General features: G+C 36.2%; 2 pseudogenes; one reads left to right on the plus strand and one right to left on the minus strand.

Moving 5' to 3' along the window:
* Positions 1-1,930: 1,930 nt before the first annotated feature.
* LOC110199638 (olfactory receptor 10AG1-like) lies at positions 1,931-2,871 on the minus strand (annotated as a pseudogene).
* Positions 2,872-13,554: 10,683 nt separating this feature from the next.
* Positions 13,555-13,821, plus strand: LOC110199688 (electron transfer flavoprotein regulatory factor 1 pseudogene; annotated as a pseudogene).
* The last annotated feature ends 4,657 nt before the right edge of the window (positions 13,822-18,478 follow it).

Raw genomic sequence — 18,478 nt, forward strand, 5'->3', positions numbered from 1 at the left:
TGTTTATAATAAAGTAATGGTTCCAAGATACAAAATAAAATCATCTTTTATATGAGCATGTCATATATGAATAAAATATATGGAGAAGAAAAATAACAATTATATGGAGAATGAAGCTTTGTGAGGAAGGAGATTTGGCAGACATATTATACCTACAGCTACCATTCTTCTAATGGTTCAATGATCTCATCAATTGCTGTTTATCCAATGAGGTAGATTCCCAAGCCAGGTATGCCTGCCTATTCTATTCCACTCTCATCCACGTTCTCTCATCTGTTTACCAAAAAAATCTGCCCAACTGGTAAGGGGACATTTTTTTTCTCATCCTCTTTCATGGAATGGATAATAAGGGAATATTTTGGCTGTCCACATGTCCCTTATTCTCCCTATGTTATCATCCCACTTTTTTAATCCCTTAGTCATACATTTCTTTGATGAAATGCTTTACGAAATTTTGCACAATTCTTTGTCTGCAATGCCTTACAGATTCTTTATGCATACCAAGCATCTCTTTATTCTACTCTTTTGAAGTGTTATAAATATCTTTTAGGTGATTTCAATATTCTGAAACTTTCCATTTGCCTAATAAGACATAAAAACAGAAACATTAGGCAATACGACACTTCATTAGTTCTTTTACTTAAAGTTATGAAAACTGATGCCTGGAATTTGAAGATCGGTATAATGGGAAATATATAAGTATGCAAAATTATGGTGTATAAATTAAGAAATATCAATGGGGATTTGAGGTCTCTATTTTGTTAAAAAATCTACTATTATGGTAGATTCTTTGATGATTTTGGATACAAATGTAATCATATTGGGTGAGATGAACAGTAGACCTACTTTTAGGTTTCCATGTGAAAGGTTTGTTGAGATGGAAAGGGATGAGGAGCAGCTGGAGGAAAATGGCCTGAACTATAGAAAAAGATAAGCAAGCATGATGAAAGTGATTTGAAGAACTTTGGAATTCTGAAACCTGGAGATTAAATTTGGAGAAAGGTGGGGCAGCTAAGTGGTGAAGTGGATAGAGCACTGGCCTTGAAGTCAGAAGGATCTGAGTTCAAATCCGGCCTCAGACCAAAAACAGTTGACACTTACTAGTTGTGTGACCTGGGCAAGTCACTTAACCGCAGCCACCTAAAAACAAAATGAAAAAGTAAATGAGGGATGACTTGAGGAGAAGCTTAAAAAAATAATAAGAGCTTGAGCTGATAGTATTGAAGGGTTGGAGCTGAGGAAGAAGAAGGAATCAAGCTGAAGGAGAAGGTTCTGAGGTTAAGAAAAATGACTAGAGCAGAAATTAAGATAAGACAAAAGTTAGGAATTAAAGGAGGAGTACAACAAGAATCCTAAAGAGAGAGGAGAGATAATTAAGGACACAGGAATTGGCAAGTCAATGGTAGACATTCACGACAGAAGAGAAAGGAATGTTGGAATAATGGTCAAGTTGCTAATGAGGGGTCACCTCTCCAAAAAAGGAGCTAGACAGTCCCTGAAAAAAAAAAAAAGGAACTTTCAGAGAAGCATATTTATGTTTGATAAAAGAAAATAGCTGATGGGGCAGTTAGGTTGCACAGTGGATAGAGCACCAGACTTGGAGTGAGGAGGACCTGAGTTCAAATCTGGCCTCAGACACATGATACTTACTAGCTGTGTGACCCTAGGAAATTCACTTAACCCTGATAGCCTCAGCCCCCCAAAAAAGCTGACCAACAATGAAAGCTATCCCAAAAAGAATAGGCTGCCTCTGAAGAGTGAGGTTTCACAAGACTAGGAGTCCAAAATCAAACATTATCATATATGTTGTAGAGTTACAGGTAGAAATTTATGATTTCTTTGGATTACTCTAAGATTTCAAAATTTTAAAATTTAAAATTTAGTTTAAAAGTGAAGCATCAATATTATGTAAGGATAGATATTTGCTCAATCAGGCTAATAATTTGTTTAGTAATTTCTTTAATGCAGCAATAACATCTTTGTTTTTCAAACTGTATATAATGGGGTTAAACATAGGGGTCACAGTGGTATAGAAAAGAGACAGAAATTTTTCTATCCCTGATTGGCTAGATTTTGGTATCAGATATGTAATAATGCCAGATCCATAGAATAACCCCACAACTATAAGATGGAAGAACAAGTGGAAAAGGCCTTTTGTCTCCCTGTAATCAATGGCAAGTTCAGGATGGTAGTGATGATTTTAAGATAGAATCCAAGAATGGATAGAAAGGGAACCAGGCCAAGTAGCACAACAACAGCGTAGACAGAGAATTCTTGCACAGAGGTATCCCCACAGGCCACCTTTAGCAATGGAGGAACATCACAGAAAACATGATTGAGTTCATTAAAACAGAAGGGAAGCGATATTACCTTATACGTCTGTGCTAATTGTGCGGGGATCCCAGTGATCCAGGAGACAGCCACCAACTGGACACAAACTTTGTGGTTCATGATAAGAGAGTAGTAGAGAGGCTTGCAAATGGCCACATAACGATCATAGCCATCACAGCCAGAAGGAAGCTCTCAGTGACTCCCAGAATAAGAAAAAATGAAAGTTGTATAGCACACGCCATCAAAGAAATGACTCTGTTCTGTGTCCAAAGGTTTGTCAGCATTCTGGGGAGAGTCACTGATGTGTAACAGATTCCAAGAGGGAAAAGTTACCCAGGAAAAAGTACATGGGAGTTTGAAGAGTTGGATCAACCTTGGTAATGACGATGATGAGGCCATTTCCTATGAGGATACTCATATAGATGATCAAAAAAATTCCAAAGAGAAACCTTGGAGGTTGGGAAGGTCAGAAAATCCCAGAAGAATAAATTCCCTCATGAGAGTGAGATTTTCTTCTGCCACTTTTTCTGTGTATTCCATCTGTGGAAATAATGAATTTAGGATGGAAAAATAATTTCATCCCTCTGGGTCTCAAATTCTTTCTAGAAAATTAAGGGTTATTTGTTAGGTCATCTCTAAAGATACTGCTTGTTCTTAAATTCTATAGTTAGATTCTAAGGTGCCCTTAATTAAATAATTCCCCAGCTTTATCCTGTAAATGCTTATTGAATCTCTAAGATTCATTCAGAATTGATGGAATAGAAGTAGGACACTAAGTGCTTGTAGTACGGAGAAAATGCAAATTGACACGCTCACTGAATGAAGAAAATGAGACCTGACAAAGAACTCAATATAGGTTACACTCTTTAAGTTGTCTTTGTTCTCACATGTCTCTACTCCAACCAGCTCTTTGCTCATGGAGCTCCAGCAGTCCATGTTCATTTTTACCATTTGTGGCATTCACATGATCTCCTCTTCACCAGCCCTACCACCTACAACCTCGGTCCCTTCTCTCCTCATTCAGGGGAACCACCAGAACAAGAGAGTGGCTAGAGAAGAATAGAATCACAAACCTGTGAGCTCAAGCCCCATCTTCACCATATCTTAGTTCTGTGATTCTGGACAAACCATAAGCCAGTTAACTCTAAAATCAACAAGTAGTTGTCCTTGATTGTAAATTACAAATTTTGAATTTGATTTTGTAGAAATATGAGCTGTTCCTATCGTCCCCAGAGAAGAGTTGATGTGGAATTCTGTTGTAATGTGTACCGGAACGTGAATCTGAATTTTTGTCAACATCATCATCCAAAAGAATATTTGTCTTTAGGCCCCAACTCAGCCTCATTTATTTTATAATATGAAAAAATGTAGATTTTAGTTTTATTTTATATATTTATATAATACATATTTTATATAATTGTATAATATATAAATAATAATATAATTATATATAATTTTTAAAGAAAAAAATCTCAATTTTTGGAAATCCCAACCCCAGAAAAAAGTGCCCCTGGAAAAAAATGAGTGATTTCTTTTTTTCTAGAACTGGATTCATTAGCTATTTTGGTCTCTGTATCCACTTGGCATTCAGTAAATCTCTTGGTATTCCATGTACAATATACAGTGAGGAGGGATCTATAGTTTACATGTATATTTATGCACAAGAAATAAAAATAAGAATTTATAGCAAAATAAGAATATGATCATTCCAAATTATTCTCTATATTTTCTCATCAAACCTCTCACATACTTTCTCTTTATTTTTTTCATTTTTAAAATTTGTTTAGTATTTTATTTTCCCCAAACATTTTTAACATTTGGTTATAAAACTTTGGGTTCCAAGTTCTCTCCCTTTTCCCACCCAAATCCCTGCTCATAGATAAGACAAGCTAAATAGATATAGATTATACATGTGTAGTCACGTAAAACATTTTTATATTACTCATGTTGTGAAAGAAAACATATATTAAAGGAAAACCTCAAGAAAAATTAAGTAAAAAAAAGTATGTTCTAATCTGTATTCAGATACCATCAGTTCTTTCCCTGAGGATGGATAGCATTTTTCTTAATAAGCCATTCAGAGTTGTCTTGCATCATTGTATTCCTGAGAAGAGCTAAGTCATTCACAGTTGATCATTTTACAATATTGCTGTTACTCTGTATACAGTGTATTTCACTTTGCATCAGCTCATGTAAGTCTTTCCAGGATTTTTTTTTCCTGAGAGCATCCTGTTCACCATTTCTTATAGCAGAGTATTATTCCATTACATTCATATACCACAACTTGTTCAGCCATTACCCAATTGATGGGCATTGCCTCAATTTCCTATTCTTTGCCACCAGAAAAGAGCTGCTATAAATATTTTTGTACATATAGGTCCTTTTCCTTTTTGTTTTTTATCTCTCTTGGGATACAGACCTAATAATGATATTGATAGGTCAAAGGATATGCATGGTTTTGTAGCCCTTTAAACCTAGTTCAAAATTGTTCTATACAATGCTTAAATTAATTCACAACTAAACCAACTGTGCATTAATGTCTCAATTTTCTAATATCCCCTCCAACATTTTGCAATTCCCTTTTCTGTCCTATTAGCCAATCTAGTAGGTATAAGGTAGTACCTCAGAATTGTTTAAATTCGCATTTCTCCAATAAATAATGAGTTAAAACATTTTTCCATATGGCTATAAATAGCTTGGATGATTTCTTCTGAAAATAGTTCACATCTTTTGATCATTTATCAATTTGGGAATGGCTCTTATTTTTATATACTCATATACTTTAGCTGGGAGACCGCAGACTGACTGATCTCTAAAATCCCTTCCAGTTCTATCAGAGAAGTAATAAATATTAAGTAGCACTTACTTTGTGCCAGGCAGTGTAATGAGTACTTTGCAAGTATTATCTCATTTGCTTCTCAGAACAATCCTTCTATATAGGTGTTATATCCCATTTTGCAGTTGAGAAAGCTGAAGCAGACAGAGGTTAAATGACTTCCCCAGATTCACACGGATAATAAATGTCTCAGGCAAGATTTGCACTCAGGTCTCATTAACTCCCAGGCCCAAGCCCCTCTTTATGGCATCTATGATTCTTGATTATTAAAAAAAAATCCTGAACTGAATTTTATTCAGAAAGAACTTACATTTTGAAAAGTTCACAAATGGAATAATAAGTATAACAGATAGCTTTAGGAAAAAAAAAAGAAACCAAAAAACAGAACCCAAATCTCCATGTTAAGAAGTTAGTAAGCAGTGTAGGATGGTCATATAATGTCCAGCATAGCCAGAAGAACAATGTATCTCTTTGGAGCTGAAGACCTTTGTTTGATATCTGAGTCTGCCGAATAATAGTTAAATTCCATTTGGCAATTCATTTAACCTTATGCAAGCTCAGTTGTTTTATCAGCAAAATGAAGGGATTAAGTAAATGAACACTGCATAATGTATGATGCTGAGATAAAAATAAAAACAAAACAAAACAAACAAACAAAAAAGAACAAGATTTATTTTCCTGCTTCTTGCCAATGGTTAACATTAAAGGCAAATGATGCTCCTCTTTATGACTGATTGAATCAGCAAAAGCCATTTCCAAAAAAAATTAAGTGAATTAGCACAGCCGTCAAACTTACCTTTGGTGGTAGAGTGGGTCAAGGAAAATCGTGACGAGCTGCCATCTACCCCTATACCAGATATTGTCCTAATACATAGAATACCTACAAAGGCAATGAGAGTTGGAAATTTTCATTAAAAGAATCATATTATTAAAGTAACCGCGGTCCTCTTCTTTCTTTTCTTTTTTTTTGCTTGTTTGAGTAGGTTCAAATTCTCAAGATTAGAGTTTTAGGAGCTTTTTTTTCTTTCTCTATCTACAGGAAGAGGTCAGTCACCTTAAAGTTGATTCTATCTTCGAGAAGCATTCTCTTGTTTAGTAGTTTCAATCATGTCCAATTCTTTGTGACCCCATTTGAAGTTCTCTTGGAAAATATACTGCAATAGTTTGCCATTTCCTTCACCAGCTCATTTTACAAATGAGGAAACTGAGGCAGACATGGTTAAGTGAATCACTCAAGGTCACATAGCATTTAAGTGTCTGAGGCTGGATTTGAACTCAGGAAGATGAGTCTTCCTGACTGCAGCCCCAGCACTCTACTGTACCTCCTGGATGCCTTGAAAAACAAACTGAGAGACCTTGGGCCCTTAATGCCCTCTGCCAAGCACTTAGGAGGTTGACCGAAGTGATCCTGGGTTTCTATAATAAAAACTGAGGCCTCGAAGATTTTGCTTACTTTTCAAATATGTATTTTCCTTTAGTCAGTAAATAACAAATTATTTAAGTAGTATGTGTTCTTTTGACCCATAACTCATTACTCACTCTGATTTGTGGATGGTGACTGTCAGTAACAACCTATTACTAACATTTACTTTAACACCACAATCCCTTGCTTTGATGATGTAATATACACTCCATAAACTGTTAGCCTGCCCTTCATGTTCTTCGGTCTTTTCATGATTGTAATATGAACAAACTCCATGTAAAGTAGAGATTTGTATGGAAGTCTCAATAGACACCTTTCTGGGCATTATGTAAATTATGCCATTGAGGCTTTACCAAATCTTGATCCTTATTTGAGATCACAGAAATAAGTCTAGAGGATATTGCTACAAAAGTAGACAAAACAAAAAATCACTCCTGAAATCAGAGACATGGAAGGTGATAGTGAAATATTTTTTTTTTCAGGAAGAATGATACAAAGTTCATCTGCTTTTAGTTTTGATAAATAGAATTAGAATTATAGTAAGCACATGGACAGCATAGAATTTTGGATAGCGAACTGACCTAGAAGTCAAGAAGAACTGGGTACATGTCCTGCCTCTGAGGCATAACATCTGTGCTGTCCTTGAAAATTACTTAACTCCTTAACCCCTAGACAACTTTCTAAGTTGCAGGAAAGGTCCTGACTTATGTTGGTAGAGGGAAAATTTTATGCCAATATAATCACAGGTATGGTCTCCAGAACTATCCTTTTTGTGTACAGATTTGTACATGTACTTATGTTTTCAGAGTCATTGAGCCTGAGATAGTGGCTAGCAGGCCAGCCATATAATCAGAAACCATTGAGCTAAAGCCCTTTCTTAGAAACATCATAAGTATGTGACTCTGGCAAGGATTTTAAACTACTAGTGACATGGTTAGCTCTCTCAAGCTACAAGTAGCAAGATAATTGTGAATTTGATTTTAGAGCAAGTTACCTTATCAAGAGCTCCATATATCTATGAAAGCAGAAGTCAGATGAAGAAAAAAGAAATCTACCTATCTCTTAAACATTAAAATGTGCCCTCTCAAAAAACAAAAAGTACATCACCAATTTCCATCTAAACTTATCCTTTTAAAGCAGTTAAATCTCTTTAAATAGATAAGTCTTACCTCACCTTTCTCTGTAGGGATAGCTTCCCTCCCATGCCACTTTTCATTTCTTAATGAGAAGCCAGGTCTTCAGAATCTAACCCTAGGGTTCTAAGCATCCATTAATGAATCTGCATAAGGTAGTTATTACAGTTCTAATGAATGATTCAGATCATCTGTTAGAGCAGCACCACCCACACCAGTCTAGCTATACCATATCCAAAATTCTATCTAAAACTGCAGCAATCCTCTGATCTATCTGGTACTGGCTAAGAAATAGAGTGGTTGGTCAGTACAATAGGTTAGGTACACAAGACACAGTAGTCAATGATTATAGTAATCTACTGTTTGATAAACCCAAAGACTAGATACTGGGATAAGAACTCACTATTTGACAAAAACTGCTGGGAAAACTGGAAAAGAGTATGGCAGAAACTAGGCAGAGACTAATGTCTTATACCATATACCAAGATGATGTCAAAATTGGTACATGATTTAGACATAAAGAGAGATACTATAAGCAAATGAGGAGAGCAAGTTTACCTGTCAGATCTATGGGGAAGGAAAGAATTTATGGCCAAACAAGAGGCAGGCAACATCATGAAATGCAAAATTGATGATTTCAGTTACATCAAATTAAAAATATTTTACACAAACAAAGCCAATGCAACCAAGATTAGAAGGGAGGCAGAAAGCTGGGAAACAATTTTTATAGCCAGTATGTCTGATAAAGACCTCATTCCTAAAATATATAAAGAATTTAATCAAATTTATAAGAAGACAAGTTATTCTACAATTTTTAAATGGTCAAAGGATATGAACAGGCAGATTTCAGGTAAAGAAATTAAAGCTATAATCACATCAAAAATGAGTATATTAAGTCTTAGGAGAGGGTAGAAAAAGCAAAGCTAACAATATTTAATGCTGGAATAACAAAACTACAATGAGGGAAAGTTGGAGAAAATAAGCCCAGCAAACTGCTAAGATGGCAGATGATAAGAATAGTTAATGTCAGAGGGATTTTAGGAAAACAAGAAAAATCAAGACTGAAAGGAAAAAAAAATCAAATTTAACAACTTGTTAATTTTTTTGCAAATTTGTAGATATCATAATAAAAGGAGGATATAGTATTGTAACTTAGGAAGATAAATCTGGCAGCAATGTGGAGGATATTTGTGAGGGAAAAATTGAGGAAGAGGGATCAATAAGTAGGCCATTACTATAATTCAAGTAAAAGAATCTGAATGGGGGTATTTGTTAAGTGGATAGAAGAATCATATGAGAGATATTGTGGCCATAAAATTTAACAATGGCCTCATGTATTTGTAATTGTAAAAAAAAAAAAACTAAAGGAGCAGTTACAATGAATTCTTGTCCACATCATGCTTGAGATGTCTCAGAGATATCCAGTCCGAAATGTCAAATGGGAAGTTGGTGAGGGAGAAATAATTATCAAGAGAAAAAAGCTAAGGCTGGCTACATAGATATAGGAGACTGCATGGAAATAATCATTGAAAACATGGGATCCTTGGTCACAAAAAGTGAGTGTGCAGAAAAAGAATAAGAGAGAGCCTAGGATGCAGTCTTGAGGTTCACAAACATTTAGGGGAGAAATTAAATAAGTGCAAATGTATAGTATTTAGTAGGTTTGATTGTACAGTGTTGCACCTAGATTCATAAAAAAACGATTTCAGAAATTCAAGGTGGCTCAAGATGGATTATATAGCTATCCATAAAACAAAAAGATATATAAATGCATAAATAAATAATGAAGGAGGGAGAAAGAAAATGCTATCCACCTCCAGAGAAATAACTGATGGAGTCTAAAAACAGACAGAAGCATACTACATTTTGCTCTCTTTTTTCTTCCACAAAATGATTAAAAAGGAAATATGTTTACATGATTGTTCATATGTAACCTATATAAAATTTCTAACCATTTCAGGGACAGGAGAAGAGAGGGAGAGAGAGAGAGAGAGAAATTGGAACTCAATTTTTAAAAAAAGTTAAAATTAAATGTTTTTTACACGTAATTTGGGAAAATAAAATATTGTTAAAAATAAACTGTAGAGAGCAAAGCAGTAGAAAAAACTGCTACTCGAAAAAGTTAGAGCAAAGTATTCCAGTTTGCCAATGCAGGAGTCATTTGGGAAATGGTCTCCATTTCCAGCACCCAAGAGACTGAAATGGTTCAGTGTGATTCAGCTTAGTCACAATTATTCTGTTGTATAGGTTTCATTTTACACATGCACACAAACACACGCGCACACACACACACACACACACACACACAACTGCTGAAACTCTCATTCACACTTTAAATACCAATTTAGGTAGCTTTATTTTATTATTAGGCAGATTCATTCAAAGATTATACCCTTATGCTTATCATAGATAATTACATTTGCATAATCTTAGATGGAATAATTCAGGTTATCATTTTCATTATCATTCACCTCACTATAGAAGATTACATATATATATGTATATATATATACACATATATATATGGGGGTGTGTATGTGTATACATATGTATATATATACACACATATATGTGTATATATACATACAACATAATAACATAACATAACATACTATACTATCCTATACTATACCATACCATACCATACCATAGCAGACCACACCATACCACACCGTACTATACTATACTATACTATACTATACTATACTATACTATACTATACTATACTATACTATACTATACTATAATATGATATAATATAATGCAATGTAATAGAATATATGTTGTGTTATGTTATGTCATGTTATATTATATCTCATATATCTATATATAATATAAAAATGTTCTTAATAGCATGAGATGAAATGTATATTAAATTTATATTTTGAGATATGTAGTCACAATTAGTATAAAGCTAGAAATAATGAGAAGTATCCTAATGATTGGCTGGGAATAATTTTCCGAGCTTAGGAGAAAGGTGTGCAAGAATTCCATTTTTTTAAGGAATATTACGATAAATAAAGAGAATGCATGTCTGCATGTTAAATTATTTGTTTTGTGATTCAATTCACATAGATAATATTTGTTTCATTGTAGCAATGAAATAATTGCTCTTCATGCTGTATTTCATGGTTTTAAATAGTAAAAAAACCCGTTACTTTCTTGATGGGCTGAAAACTAGGATACTTTTTTTTTTCTTTCCATTTATTCAAACTAGAGATAAAATACAGAGAATTCCAAATGTGTCATTTGGTCACCAAAATATAATTTAACCCACCTTTAAGGGATGGTTAGATCCTCAGGATCACAATGTATAATAACTGCAGAGTAAGTTGGTTTAGAGAAGAGAAGATTAGAGATAAATAGTGGAGGCAAAGTTGACTTGTTCTCTTCAGTTAAATGGAGCATTTATATGTGGAAAAGCCTTTTCATATTCTACTTAATTCTGCCTGGGATAATAAAGAGCAATGGATGCAAATTTTGAAGAGAATGTGAAAAAAATCTAACAAGGAGACCTATCCTAAAATTGGTCTTCTTGAAATTTATGATCATATATCAATGAAAATCTTCAAGCAAAGGGTTACTAACATGTGTATGTATGTATGTATGTGTGCATATATGTATGTACATGTATATGCATGTATGTATTTTGGATATGAGGTAGAAGAAATTCTTATTTATAGATGTTGGCCTCTAATATCAATTCCAAACATAAGTTTGTATAAAATAGCATTTTTTTAAGGGAGAAATGATATTCTAGCAAACAACTTCTGGTTTATCCATTGTCCTTTTCTTCTAGCAAGTTACACAGATTAGGCTTTGCTTATTAAGTTCTAACTTTTATTATTTAAAGAAATACCATAACCTATTATGAGATACAGTCTTCACAGAATTCCTCTGTAAATAAGTGTTTATTTATTGTATAAATATATATTATTTGTTGAGCAATATATTGTGCTCTGAGGTTATGAAGGAACAATAAATTATCACCTGCTTAAAGTATCCATAGCTTTTTATTCCTTCTGAAAAGTTTAAAGAAATGTAAACCGGCTCTGGATTCAGGAGGACCTGAGTTCAAATCCGGCCTCAGACACATAACACTCACTAGCTGTGTGACTCAGGGCAAGTCACTGAACCCCAATTGCCTCACACACACACACAAATGTCAAGGAATGTTTTGAAACAAGACTTAAATTCTTATTAGCTATAATGTAGTTTTATGAATTTGTTGCATTGAAATTATAAAAACTGAGCTATGATATTTATGTTCTAACAGTAAACTTTGATTTTGAGAATACCTCTATAGCCAAGGAGCTCGTGTATCATGATTAGTTTTATGAAATGTTGTTTGACATACAAATCACCTAGACATTGTTGCATTAATTTTTTTTTGTAAGTCTGTCTACATAGCTGTTTTTCTGTGTTGTACTGATGACCTCTGCTGTTTTAATCATGTGTTATTCCTTGACATTTCACAGGGTGTTGGTGGAGAAGTGCTACAAGCTTTGGAGCTAATTCTAATTCAAAGCTAATTCCTTCCCAAAAGCCCACTGAACTTTCATTTCAATTGGGTTAATTGTGTCCATGAAAAATACAATTTTTTTTCTCATTTGCCCACTGTTCTGGGGGAAATCTTAAACATCCTCCTGCCTCACCAATGGCTTTGAGGCCTATCAGTTACCTGGTTTAGCCTGTCTGCTGGGACAGTTTTAGCTTCTTGAAGCCACAGGTGAGAGTTGGGTGACAGATGCAACCCTGAAATGGAATAATTTCATACAATTTAAATTATTTGTCTTATACTTCATAGTAATTTCTAGGTATTGTTTGCCTAATAATTCACTCCTCTCTCTCCCATCCTTGTGCCAGTGTTAGCTGAGAAAAATACCTAATCTCATTGTCTTCCATTTTTGTTATGTGAACATGTATATTCAGACTACATATCCACGTTGAAGATTTCCCCCAGCACAATGGGCAAATGAGAAAAAAATTATGGAGTACTTAGAGCTTGGTCAGATGTCAAGATGACAAGGTCATCCACTGTATCTCAGACGACAGCCAGTCATCTGGACTTTTGTCCTGACACTGCACTTCAATGTCTCTAGAAGAGAGAGAGAGAGAGAGAGCTGCCAACTTTATGCAACTCTTTGTCACTTAAATCCAATCCACGAGCAAGTCAAGACATCACCTGTGATGCCATGGGTCCTCCTTGAAACAAAAACAAATGGCATCAGCAGCAACTATTTGTCAGTTACTGTGCTGAGTATTTTACAGAGATGATCTTAATTGATTCTTACAGCAGTCTCGTGTGATAGGGGACATTGCTATCCCAATTTACCAATGAAGAAACTGAGGTAAATAGAGGTTAAACAACTTGCACTAGGCCACACAGCGACTAGGTTTCTGAGGCTGCATGTGACTTAGGGCAGAATAGGATTAAGGGAAATAGAGTTAGTTTTTCACACCATGACTACTATGGAAGTGTTTTGCATAACTGCACATGTATAACCTGTATCGAGTTGCTTTCCTTTTCAGTGAGGGTGGATAGGGAGGGAGGGAGGGAGAAAATTTGCAAATCAAAGTTTTAAAAATACGTTTGAAAAAAATGTTTTCACATGTAACTGGGAAATAAGAAATATAGGAAATGGGGTAAAGAAATCTATCCTGCTCTCTCTCTCTGACCTTGCCATTCTTTCTCAGGAGAGGGGAGCCCGACCAGACTACTTGAGTTTTACACCGCGGTGGGCGGTGGTGCCGGAAAGCGTCCGGGTTTGCGGCAGAAGGTATGTGCATTTATACATATGAAGACTGAATATTTTCAGTGACGAGTGAAAATGGCTAACCCATTAAGAGGAGAAGTTTTGACTGTTTATAAAAATCTGCTGCATTTCGGAAGAGAATATCCAAAGGGAGCAGACTACTTTAAAAGACGTTTGAAGGCAGCTTTCCTTAAAAACAAAGATGTGAAGGACCCAGAGAAGATCAGACAACTTATTGCACGAGGAGAATTTGTAATAAAAGAGCTAGAAGCCTTTTACTTCCTTAGAAAATACAGAGCTATGAAGCAACGCTACCACTTAGAAGATGACAAAACTAAGTGAATTTTTATTGTTGCAAATGTAGGTTTGCTGCTCAGCTGTCTGAGCAATAATTGATGGCACTTCTTTTTATGTAAATCAAATATTGTAGAATAACTCTAATACAAAGATGTACACAAAAATGCCCAGAATACCTGAACTCCCTTCAACTTTAAAAATTATTCTAATAGGTTCCAGTTGATACACCTATAAATTGATATTGAAAGCTTACTCAGCCAAGATGTGCCCTTTTTTTTAAATTATAGCATCTGTCAAGACACTGATTTAGCAAAAAATTCATTGCTTAATTTACTAAATAGGAACTTTAAACTCCTATCATCAGTCAACATTGAAAATTTTTAATGAAAATGTTCACTAGGCTTTTAAAATAAATACTTACAAATGGAGTAGTTTTAGATGATGTCTTAGCCCATTTTTGTTTTGTATTCGCTAATTCTGCCACAAATTAAAAAGATGGTGTTTTGCATTGCAAATAAATTTACCAAAGGTAAAAAAAAAAAACAAAAAAGAGAAATCTATCCTGCCAAACAAGAAAATAGAAGGGGAAGGGGATAAGAGAAGGGAGGGGGAGAGAGAGTGGGCAGACTAGGGGAAGGGGTGTTCAGAATGCATGCCATCTTGGGGCAGGGGAGGGGCAAGATGGGGTGAAAATGTGGGACTCAAAAATCTTGTGGAAGTGAATGTTGAAAACTAAAAGTAAATAAATTAAAAAGGAGTGTTTGCTTCTGATTATCCCCTCCCCCAGTCTGGCCTTCCCTCTATCATCCCCCTGCTCTCTTGTCTCCTTCCCCCTTGTTTTCCTGTAGGGTAAGACAGATTTCCATACCTAACTGAGTGTGTGTGTTATTCCTCCTTAAGCCAAATCTGATGAGAATAAGATTCACTCATTCCCTCTCACCTTCCCCCACTTCCTCTCCACTGTAAAAGCTTTTTCTTGTCTGTTTGATGTGAGATAGTTTGCCTCATTCTACCTCTCCCTTTCTCCTTCTCCCAGTATAATCCTCTCTCACCCCTTAATTTTATTCTCCAGATATCACCCCTTCATCTTCAACTCACCCTGTGACATCTATCTATCTATCTATCCATCCGTCTGTCTTATGTAACTTTTTCCCTCCCACTACCCTAATACTGACAAAGGACTCATAAGTTACAAATATCGTCTTTCCATGCAGGAACGTAAACAGCTCAACCTTAAAAAGTCTCTTATGATTTCTCTTTCCTGTTTACCTCTTCATGTTCCACTTGAGTCCTGTATTTGAAAGTCAAATTTTCTATTCAGCTCTGGTCTTTTCATCAAGAACGCTTGAAAGTACTCTATTTCACTGAATGACCATTTTTCCCCCTGAAGGATTATACTCAGTTTTGCTGGGTAGGTGATTCTTGGTTGTAATCCTATCTCCTTTGCCCTCTGGAATATCACATTCCATGCCCTGCAGTCCTTTAATGTAGAATCTGCTAAATCTCGTGTTATCCTGATTGTGTTTCCACAGTACTTGAACTGTTTCCTTCTGGCAGCTTGTAATATTTTCTCCTTGACCTGGGAACTCTGGAATTTGGCTACAATATTCCTAGGAGTTTTCCTTTGGGGATCTCTTTCAGGAGGAGATTGGTGGATTCTTTCAATTTCTATTTTGCCCTCTGGTTCTAAAATATCAGGGCAGTTTTCCTTGATAATTTCTTGAAAGATGAGTCTATGCTCTTTTTTTGATCATGGTTTTCAGATAGTCCAATAATTTTTAAATTCTCTCTCCTGGATCTATTTTCCAGGTCAGTTGCTTTCCCAATGAGATATTTCACATTATTTTCTAATTTTTCATTCTTTTGGACTTACTTTACAGTGTCTTGATTTCTCATAAAGTCATTAGCTTCCAAATGCTCTATTCCTTTTCCATTTGGCCAATTCTGCTTTTTAGGGCAGTCTTCTCCTTTTTGGACCTCTTTTGCCGTTTGGGTTAGGCTATTTTTTAAGGTGTCATTTTCTTTAGTATCTTTTTGGGTCTCCTTTAGCAACCTGTTGACTTGTTTTTCATGATTTTCTTGCATCACTCTCATTTCTCTTCCCAGTTTTTCCTCTACTTCTCTTACTTGCTTTTTCAAAATCACTTCTGAGCTCTTCCAAGGCCTGGGATGGATTCATATTTTTCTTGGAGGCTTTGGATGTAGGAGCTTTGACTTTGTTGTGTTCTTCTGGTTGTATGTTTTGATCTTCTTTGTCACCAAAGTAAGATAATACAGTCTGACTCTTTTTGCGCTGCTTGCTCATGATCCCAGCCAATAACTTGAGTTTTAAACTCTTTGTTAAGGTAAGAGTCTGCCTCTAATGTGGAGAATGTGCTGTCCCAAGCTTCAGGGCTTTGTACAACTGTTTTCAGAGATACTTGTACAGACCTGGAAATTTTCAGTTCTTGCAAGGTGGTATGATAAGGGGTGAGGTGTTTATTCCTTTCCTCGTCTGTGCTGTGGTCTATTAGTGACCACAAGCACTCCTTTCTGTCCTGAAACTGTGAATGTTTCCTCTCTACTGCCACTACAAGCTCCACCAGGCCAGTGGCTCCTCCTCGCCCCAGGACCCCCGACCAGAACTGTGACCCAGATCCAAGCACCGGCAAAGTATGAAATTCCTGCCTCAGCACTGACAAATAAATCCCTGAAATCCCTCTCTGATCAGCCACTGGATTGCCCCTCAGTCTGTGGGCTGGAAATTCGGGACACAGCCACCACCCCGGCGCTCACGCTCTGTGCTCTGTGCTCTGGAGCTGGCTCTGACCTAGCTCTACTTTTAGCACCACAGAAACAGACTTTTCCCACTGACCTAAGTTGTCTTGGGTGTTTGTGGGTTGAGAGGTCTGGAAGGCGCCACAGTTGCCTGAGATTCAGTCCTCTGAGGCTTGCTTCAGGTTCGCTGCAGCCTGTGTACCCATGCCACACTGTGCTCCACTCTGCCCCCACCACGAAATACCTTTCTGATCAACCATCCAGGTTGTCTTGGGCTGGAAATTTGCTTCACTCTGTCTTTTTGTGGGTTCTGCTGCTTTAGAATTTGTTTAGAGCCATTTTTTTATAGGTATTTGGAGGGGTTTGGGGGACAGCTCAAGCTTTCACTCTGCTATCTTGACTCCGCCCCCTAGGGAACGGCTTTTCTAATTCCCTGTATTATCATCTCTCATAATTTCCTCATGTTCTTTCTATGGGCCAGGTTGTTATGCTCCAAATTTGGGTCTACAAGGGGGACTTCTCTTTTCCCTTCAGTTCCCCTTGTGCTATCAGGTGGCCAGCATCCCAGGCCTTCATTGCCGCACTCTGAATCTGATCTTGTTCTTCCCCTGTGAATAAGACATTAATACCATTCTCTCCTCAAATATGCAAATTTGGACCCAAAAATTGATTAAACTGTTCTGAGACCCTAGAGGGGTCTTCTATAAGTTTCTTCATATCCTTTTTGAAATTCCTAATCTCCAAACTATTGAGGGGAGCATTCACATACCCAATTCCTCCTTGAGCTAAAGGAATGTCTCTTAATGGGAATTCCCTGGTGGTGCTAGAAATAGGTAGCAGAAATTTCTCTTGGTCTTTGAGTAACTGCTTTAGTTTGAGGCAGAGAGAGGCATGCAGTGCCACAGATTCCCTTAGAGCAATCAGGTCCTCCCAGGAAGGAGCTAATCTTGGTGTCCTTGCCTGCCGACCCCCATATCCCAAGTAGGACTGTTTTGAATGGGCAGTTACATGGTAATCAATTAACAATTGACTTAGTTAACAATCTTATAAGTGATAGTCAAATTGTTTTAGCTATAAGCCCTTCTTTAAGGTAAGGGTGGAAATACCTGGTTTTCTAAATGGCAGTTATCAAACATTATAAGACAGGGTTAGCAGGGCTGACAAAGTTATATAACTGGTCTTACACAATTTTTCCACTGTCCTTTAGTGTATTTCAATTCATTTTAATAACATCCAAATTATGAAATGCTAATCGACATAATGATACAAAAGTATATCAATTTGAAACAATACTAGAGGTTAAAATTGAAACAGACACATTACCAATCAGATGGTTCCAATTCTGTTTACTGTATTTCCAAATTTCCTTACAAAGCTAATTAAGGAATAGTTGTTAACATTTTTAGTGTCTGCCCTCTGCTAGGCATTGTGTTAGGCATCTTCCAATCATCCAATAACAAATTTCAGACCCATACATTTTCCCAATTTTCCTTAGTGCCAAACAGTGTAATAAACTCTTACTTAAGCATTAAATTAAGAACATCACATTTCATTTAAAATATTTGCCAATTCGAATGAGTTGGGGTTTGTTGGGAAACAGCATGTCCTCAGCAGCTGCTAAACCCAGCTGCCCCCAACAAGCCACCCGCCCTTGGCACAGCCGAAGATGTTTGTCTTGGGTACTCATAAATTACCTTTTTGTGTGTGTTCCAGTACACAAAAACTTTTCTCTTTTATGTGAGGCAGAAAAGATGAGGTGCTACTCAATCTGCCTTTCTTTTTAATCTGAGGGGGAAAAGGTTCCCCTTTTCTTTCTTGTCTTTCCCTCCACATTCAAAACTTGGCCAGAGTTAGAATGTAGAGGGAGACAGAATTTTATTTTGTTTTTCCAAGTTTCCAAACCTTTTACTCTCAAACCCTCTATTCACACTGTCAATACTTATTC

This window comes from Phascolarctos cinereus, unplaced genomic scaffold (genome assembly GCF_003287225.1).
Source record: "Phascolarctos cinereus isolate Bilbo 61053 unplaced genomic scaffold, phaCin_HiC Scaffold_9;HRSCAF=440, whole genome shotgun sequence".
Classification (NCBI taxonomy): domain Eukaryota; kingdom Metazoa; phylum Chordata; class Mammalia; order Diprotodontia; family Phascolarctidae; genus Phascolarctos; species Phascolarctos cinereus.